We start from the raw sequence: 8,537 nt of genomic DNA on the forward strand, positions 1-8,537 counted from the left end.
ATATCTGTTGGTATTGCTGAGAAGGGTTGAACTCGATTGAACCTATCGAGTGCAAACATTACACCAACAATAGGCCATTTAGCTCTATCACAAGCAAGTAGGAAACTCCTGAAATATAAAATGGTCAGAATTAATTTGCCAAAAATCTGAATCACTTTTGTTTTCAAAATTATCGGAAGGAGATGCAGGTAGCAGGTGTTTAATATTAAATAATAATAATAAGAAAATAACACCAGCAACTCGGTTGGAGTTTCAAAAACGGTTCTATGGTACCCTGTCAAATAAGGAGGTTTAAAGAATTGTGATTTACTTGAAAAAATATATAAATATAATCAGTCAAAACTATCAATGCTATTTGTCAACAAAATATTTCAAGTCTAGTACGCTATTCAATTAGTATTAAATACTGACTTGGAAGTACTTCCGAAGTGGGAAGTAGACTGTATGAATAATTAGTTGTCCGACTATGCATGCCTTTTTATGGATGGAAAATAAAATAAAACCTTGCTGAAAACTGAACATGGTCAACTGAGCACAAACTGAAGAATTATTCAAGACATCAGCAAGTTTAACATTATCATGGCTGCAGCACAGATATCGTTAATTGAACTTTCGTTTTTAATTCGTATCTATCCTTGTTGTTACAAGTTTTCTAGACGCAAACGTCTTTTTTCTTCATTTTCGTTAGTGACTCGTTCTAATTCCCACTGTCACTTATCTTCTAACCACGTATTTCTTTTTTGTTCAGTTTTGACAATTTCAAACATCTTTTCTATGCCCTTTGCTGTAACCCTTGATGCAGCACAATGGATTGATCCTCTGCTTGGGAATTCTGGGCCCAGAGTTGAATCTCCGCCACAGCAAAGTTGTACAGCCAGCTCTCTAATTGTCCCTGAGTAGGTTGTCAATCTCTGAACTATTAGCATTACATTTTGATGACCCAAATGTCAACAGAAACTTTTTGGAGTGATTGAGAGTGAAAAATATAAATTGACAAATGGCATAATTGGTATCTAGAAGATCTATTTGGTGCACAATACTTTTGAGAAATGTTAACACAAGAAAATTGGCAAGAACTGCACAAATTAGTTATCAAAGTGTACTTCTTTAGGGGTTGGTCAGCAAGACTTTAAGGTTATGGGAAGATTTGGATTGAGATCAGCATTTTAAAAGCAAGCTTTTCCTGCTTTTACTAGAATGGTGCTACCTGCTTTTACTAAAATTTAAATCAGTCTACTACCAATTCAAGATATTTTTGAATTTGGAATCTTGTCAATTGGGACCATCCAATAATATCAAAAATGTCTGTATCCTAGAAAAAAAAGAGCAACTCTTTTTGAGTACTATGCAAACTATATACCAAAGAAAAACCTTGTAGGCTTCAAGGCTGGTACAAGTGAAATCACATATGAAATAGAAATGTAAAAGTAAAATCATACAACTTGGCCAAGGAGGAGAGGCACTTCTGTGCTTATGTTTTTTTTTTGCAAAAAAAAATTTAAATCAGTCTACTACCAATTCAAGATATTTTTGAATTTGGAATCTTGTCAATTGGGACCATCCAATAATATCAAAAAATTTCTGTATCCTAGAAAGTGATTATCAGTTGATGGAGACATGACATTGAAGCTTTAATATGTTTTATTTTCGCAATAAAATATACTTCATCTCTCCTATATCCAACAAAACTTGACATTCTTTTTTAAATCTACGAACATCTAAATCTTTTGGCTTAAATCTAAGAACATCCTTGTTTTTCTCATTTTTACGTCTTCTTCTTACTTGTAACTCTTGGACTCTTTTTTTCTTCTGTATTGATTCTTCGTCTTGTCTTTGTCTTGTTTTAACATTGTCCTGTTCTGACTGGTCTTGACTTCGACTTTGTCCTGTTGATTCTGTCTTGACTCTTTGCGCTTTGATTCTTCTGTCTTGTTCTTTTCTTATTGTTCTTTCTTGTCTGTCTTCGATCACCGGGTTGCTAGGTACTAGGATTAACTTCAGATCTAGACAAAAAGAGATTGTTTTAATAGATTTACTAACTATGGAAGTTGCACAGAAAGTTTTTTGTAAGTTCAGACAAAATAAATTCTTCTACTAATATTTTTGAATTAAAATTGAGTTGCCGTCAAACCCTGGCTAGTTGGAGAAAAGGCCAAAACATATTTGCAAGTCCACTTGCGCATTAGTTTCTTTGCATCTTATTTTGATAATAGACAATCCCTACCATGATATACTATTGGAATTGCTAACACCTTTTTTTTTAAGTTTCATTCCAAGAAAATACCAGCCGGTATGTTGGTGTCCCACCAAGTTCCATCCTGATCATACTATTCTAAGCCTCTTCTAATATTTCCGGTCCCCCTCCAACTCCCCCTTCCCAACAACACTGGATCCGGTCGAGATTTGAAATAAGAGACCTGAGTTACGAGGTCCTTCTAAATATGATGTTTCATCAAGGTCAAATCCCTGCTTCGTACGTTCAAAATACCTAATTTTTTCTTTTTTTTAAATTAACCCTACCTCCATCTCCCCAAATTAGAGCAGATCTGTTCCGGTTATGTCAATCACGTATCTAGGACTTGTGGTTATTTTTCCCACCAAGTTTCATCCTAATCCCTCCACCCTGAACGTTTTCCAAGATTTTAGGTTTCCCCCTCCCACTCTCCCCAATATCACCGGATCCGGTGAAGATTTAAAATAAGAGCTCTAAGGGACAATAGCCTTCTAAGCGTCAAATTTCATTAAGATCCTATCACCTGTTCGTAAGTAAAAATATCTCATTTTTTCTCATTTTTCTGAATCAATCATAGCCAATACAAATACCAAGTGCCATAAAAACACAAATCTGTCCCTTTCTGCAACTATACCTCTCTGAACACAAATGCTGGGGGCGTAGAATTTCAAATACATAAACTAACGATTATGATCATTTTGTATTTTTAAAATTTTATTTTTCAGTATTATAAAGTAAAAAGGCACAGTTGCAAGTATAAGCAAATTAAATTTGAAATTTCGCTACTACAGAAGTTGTATATTTTTTGGGAGGGAGGGGTTGTTGTTGTTAAGGAATTCATGTTATTTAGGGAAAGAAACAACATAGAATAGTCTACTAAAAGGGAGAAGATTACCTAAAATTGCTCTTGAGTAGGTTTTTCTTTACCCTGTTCCCTAATACTGTTTGAAAACAGGAATAAATCTCATATAAAGAAAACTGAAGAATTTTCATGCAGCCCAAACCAAAATAGGGATGAATATTCTCCTGAGCAATTAATGGTGGAAGGGGCGTCAAATAAACGTTTCAGCTGCCGATAACAAAAACACAAACTGCCTCATTGAACAATTGAAAAATATATTATATAGCTTATTTGGCCGGTGTTAGGCAGTCAAAAACTATTAGATGTAGATAGCAAAGTTTTCAGTGTAGTTTTTATTAATTGGCAGGGAAACTTTAAGGATAGTTTGAAAAAAAATATTCACCAGTTTTAATATTCAATTAAGGGAGTAGGAGGGAATAAAAGCACTTTTTGTAGAGGCTTGATTTATAGAACAAGAAGCTGTCAATAAATTGAATTTTTCCATAAAAATATTCCTGATTAAATTTCAGTGATTAGGGTATAATGAGCATTGGTCAACAGTTAGGTGAGGAAGTGGGGTTGGGGGTGGTTGTTTCAAGTAAACTCTAGAAAAACATACAGTTGAGAGAAAAAAGGAATATGAATAAGCGACAAAGCTAACCGTATTTGTTATTAATGAATAAAATATCATTAGTCACGGAAGTACATTCAGGTACTGCTAAAAGAAAAAGATTCAAATATATCTTTATATTAGGTGTCGGTATATCTGGAAACCTGATTCCAAACACAAATTTCTATTTTGTGGACATGTTTATACAACGCTGAAATAATATAAAATGTTATATTTATAGTTTGCGTTATTACAGTTTTTTCCATAGTTTAAGTGTTTGTTTGTAAATTTTTGTTAATGCATACAAGGCTGCATCCAAGGGAGGGTTATAAGTTTTGACCCTTCCCCTTAACTTGTTCTATTCGTAAAAAATTAAACCATGCATATAAAAACATTATTTTCAAAAAAAATAAACTAAGGGTAAGCATTAGATCTGTTACAGTTAATCATTAAACTAAAAATAATTTTCATGATAAGATTATTAATAATTTAATCCCACAAATTTCTCTCTAAAACAATAACTATCTGAAAATGGTGTGCTCTACTATTGATTTAACAATAATAAATTTAATTCTGACAAATTTTATCAACTGGATTAAAATTAGACCTTCAGTTGTTTACGGCCGGGTTAAAACAATGCATAGTAATAGCCTAGTCACATCACTATGACTATGTATTAAGGAATAAAGAACATTACTTAACCAGCTTTCAACCAAATCGGTGAAGTAAGTCTTATAATCAGTGCATCTTCTCTTCCCTATTTCTTCCAGAAGCTTTTTTCCCATTTGAAAGAAAAAGCTACCCATCGAAATGGCTTTGGGTTTTGGAAGCCCAATCCAAACATCCATCGTCATGCAGAACTTAAGGACAAAAAACTTACTACTTTTTTGTGAAAGTTTCTCATGCATTCTCCGCCGTTTGACGTCTTGCAGCGAGACAACTCTGATTACCTCTTCTGATTCTTTTTATGGACAAAGGCCATGCTGCTGTAAGAACCTGAAACATAAGGCTTATTTTAAAAAAAATATTCTTACAATAACAATTGATTAACTTATTATAATTAATCACCATCTCCCAAAAAATATCAAACACGAAGCACCTGAACAAAAATTGGCCCGGGAAGAAGCTTAAGGAGAGATAGAGAAGGTGAAAATAGTAGTATGGGGCATTTGGGCCCATGAGGACATAATTTTAATGGTCAGTTAACATAGCAACTAAATCCGGTCATGACCTTCCTTAGCAACCAAATTGCCTATATTGTCAGCTAGATAGATTGCCAGATTACCTCATTTGCATGTTCTAGTGGGGATATAATTTGCATATTCCTAACAGCCCCTAGCAACAAGACCCAGTCATGAACCTCCCTAGTAACGACGTTTCCTATGGGGCCATCCGGTACATATTGCCTGTATTCCAGAGGGGATATAATTTGCATATTCATATAAGCACCATGATTTGCATACTCCGCTTATACTATTTAAGAATGGGGACCCAAAGAACTTAATTTAAACATTCTGTTTGACTTGAATCCGAATGGACTCATGGAGGGAACTTATGGTCATCCATGTCCCACCTCAAGGAGCCTCCAGGAAAGAATTTCACTTGTGATATTTTCAAAATACGAATTGAAGATTATATACCATATGTAAATCATGATTTTTTCTATAAGAAAAATATTTTTTTTAGTAAACGTTACGTGTGCGTATATCTTGAAAGAGAACTTTAAAATTAGAATTTCTTTTATTGAATAAAACAACAATATAAAATATGTGATTTTTGATGCATTTATTGCTATGAAACTGGTTATTCCATCAGTTTCGGTAACTCTTGGGCCGATCTGGTCATTACTCACACCTCATTACCACCCCGACTTATGGGAATCACCCTTACTTATGGGAACGATATTATACCACAAGTTATTACGGTGAAATTTCATGGTGTGCATCTTGACTGTTTTCATTCTTATAAACCGCCTATAACTTACCCTTTTGCCAGCAACTGGTTTATCTTGGCTTTCATATCTTTCGTTCTCCCTAAGTTTCTTCTTTCGTTCTTGTGATACCATTGCAATTGCTGTCTAATTCCCTGTCGACTTGAGGCACTGTCTTCTTTCTCAAAATACTTGTAACCTAAAAACTCTAAAAAAATTACTGAAAAACTGCAAACGTGAAAAGTGATTAGTAAGATTGTCCCAACCTAGAACTGAAAACTGTCAATATCACTTTAGATGAAGCACCTGAAAAAAGAAATGAAACTAAATTGGCATTATTAGAATAAGGTGAAACAAAGAAAAGGGGTTTGTGTATAAATTAAAACATGAAATACACATAAACATGAAACCTAACCTACTTGCCATACTTGCCAAAGAAAAAATTTAAAATAAAAACACAGAAACACAGAAACTATTGTCTTACAGTATTTTTTTCTGAATTCAAAGATGAAACGGACTACTGCTACTACAGTTTTAATAGTAGTAGTAGTAGTATATCAACGATATCTGACGCTTCCTACATCGACGATAGCATATTCCAAGCTTAGGCCTTGGGGCCTGAGAGTAGTAATTGCAAATGCTAGTTGCAATGGAAACTGTTTTCTAGTAGAATAAACTTCTTTGAGCACTTCAAAATTGAACTGTACCACGGCTTATGCTTCTCAACTGTTCTTGACCATCAAATTAAACAAAAACATTTAACTATTTCACCAGATGGGATACTTTTAAACCCTTTGACGTACCTCATAGATCTGTTTACTAAGTCTATCCATAGCAATGATTCTTTGAAGCATTACTCTTGCATCATTAAAAAGTACCAATTTTGTTAATGCACCAGCTCTTCGTTTGCTGTCATTTGCAAAGCTTAAAAAACTTTCTGCTGCTTCTTCTTCAATCCTTTTATTTCTTGCCACCGAAGAAAGAAAATCCATGGCAGTCAGTGTAAGATGTTTTGAGCTCGGTTACTTTACCAGTGTTTTGTTTATTTTTCAGCATTTATTGTTTGTGGGCTTCAAAGTAACCGGCACTTTGCCTTCCTTACACAAATGAAAATATAATTTCGTAGTTTCTTCTGAGATGGCTCGCGACATACATCCAAATTTTCGTGTTGAAACATACCGGAGATGCTGTTCTTTACAAATTCCAAGCCCAATGTTTGCAAAAGTATCTTCATAGTGCTTGTCCTTTCTTTGCTTCATGTTGACTGTCAGCTTATCATAATGAAATTCTTGCTATAGATTAAAGAATCCCGTGGATTCAAGTCTATTTCGGATCTCTAGACAAGTAAGAGGAATAAAAGGTGGATTTACTGACACGGGCCTTAATCGAAGAATATATACAAAAAAAACAAAGTTGGAATTTCCTATTGGGAAACTATTAAATTTAATCACGTCCATTGAAAATGAATATACATCAGTATCAGAGACGAAACTGCTTATTTCATCTTTAATGAAAATTTGTTTTCGTCCAAGTTTTTTCTTAATTATCAGCAATTGTTTGGTGGATAAAGATGCATACGTTGCAGTTCTCTGCTGGTCAACTGGCAGACTTCAACAGTTTCTTTTTTCGAGGGAATTTCTTGAGGTGGAAGAGTTTCCCCGTTTTACTGATAATTGGTTCTGGCTCACTCCAACCTAAAAAAAAAATTGCTGCTATCATATTGGGAAACGTAAGCTAAAAAGAAAGAAGAGGATAAATAAGAAATTAGGAGAGTGAAAACAGTGACTGATACGTAGCGTTCTCGTTGTCCAGATATAGTTGCAGAAATTTAGGCTATGAAAAAAAAAGGAAGAAGGAAAATTGAAAAAAGAAAGTGATAAGCAAAGAGAAAGAATCACCTGTTACGAATATGCCAGCCTTTTGGCGTCTAAGTAAAACCTTGCCTCTTCCAACATTTTTCTTTCCTTTTCTTTCAAAATTTTTGATGAGTTCATAATGTTGGTAAACATTCTGAAAAGGGAAAGTTTACAAATTTTCGAGGGTTTCTTGTTTCGAGGGATTTTCTTGAGTTGGAAGAGTTTCTCCGTTTTACTGTTAATTGCTTCTGGCTCACTCCAACCTAGAAAAATAAATTGCTGCTCACATATTGGGATACGTAAGCTAAAAGGAAAGAAGAGGATAAATAAGAAATAAGGAGAGTGAAAACAGTGACAGATACGTAACGTCTTCGTTGTCCAGATAAAGTTTCAGAAATTTTGGCTATGAAAAAAAAGGAAGAAGATTTGGAAAAAGAAAGCGATAAGCAGGAAGAAAGAATCACGTGATACCAATTTGCCAGGCTTTTGGCGTCAAAGTAAAACGTTGCCTCTTCCAAAAATTTTCCTTCTTTTCTTTCAAAATTATTGACGATTTCATAATGTTGATAAACATTCTGAAAAGTGAAAGTTTACAAATCTTCGAGGGTTTCTGGTTTTTCTCTTTTTTCTTTTCTTCCAAAATTTTCAACGATGTCATAATTTTGATAAACATTCTGAAAAGGGAAAGTTTGCAAATCTTCGAGGGTATCTCTTCAGGTGTTTTCTTAAGGTTGAAGAGTTTCCCCGTTTTACTGTTAATTGCTTCTGGCTCACTCCAACTTAAAAACATAAATCGCTGCTCACATATTGGGATACGTAAGCTAAAAAGAAAGAAAAGGATAAATAAGAAATAAGGAGAGTGAAAATAGTGACAGATACGTAACGTTTTGTTGTCCAAATAAAGTTTCAGAAATTTAGGCCTTGAAAAAAAAGGAAGAAGGAAAATTGAAAAAAGAAAGCGATAAGCAAAGAGAAAGAACCACCTGATACGAATATTTCAGGTTTTTGGCGTCAAAGTAAAACGTCGCTTCATCCAAAATTGTACTTTCCTGTTCTTCCAAAATTTT

General features: G+C 34.2%; 1 long non-coding RNA gene across 1 annotated transcript; it reads right to left on the bottom strand.

Annotated features, from left to right (window-relative positions):
* Positions 1–1,674: 1,674 nt before the first annotated feature.
* LOC136035077 (uncharacterized) lies at positions 1,675–7,032 on the bottom strand. The gene is made up of 3 exons (XR_010619321.1): positions 5,669–7,032; positions 4,565–4,680; positions 1,675–2,003 (listed from the first exon to the last, which is right to left on the bottom strand). It is a non-coding gene; the product is annotated as an uncharacterized LOC136035077 (long non-coding RNA).
* Between the last annotated feature and the right edge of the window lie 1,505 nt (positions 7,033–8,537).

Source organism: Artemia franciscana, chromosome 13 (assembly GCF_032884065.1).
Source record: "Artemia franciscana chromosome 13, ASM3288406v1, whole genome shotgun sequence".
NCBI classification, from domain to species: Eukaryota; Metazoa; Arthropoda; class Branchiopoda; order Anostraca; family Artemiidae; genus Artemia; species Artemia franciscana.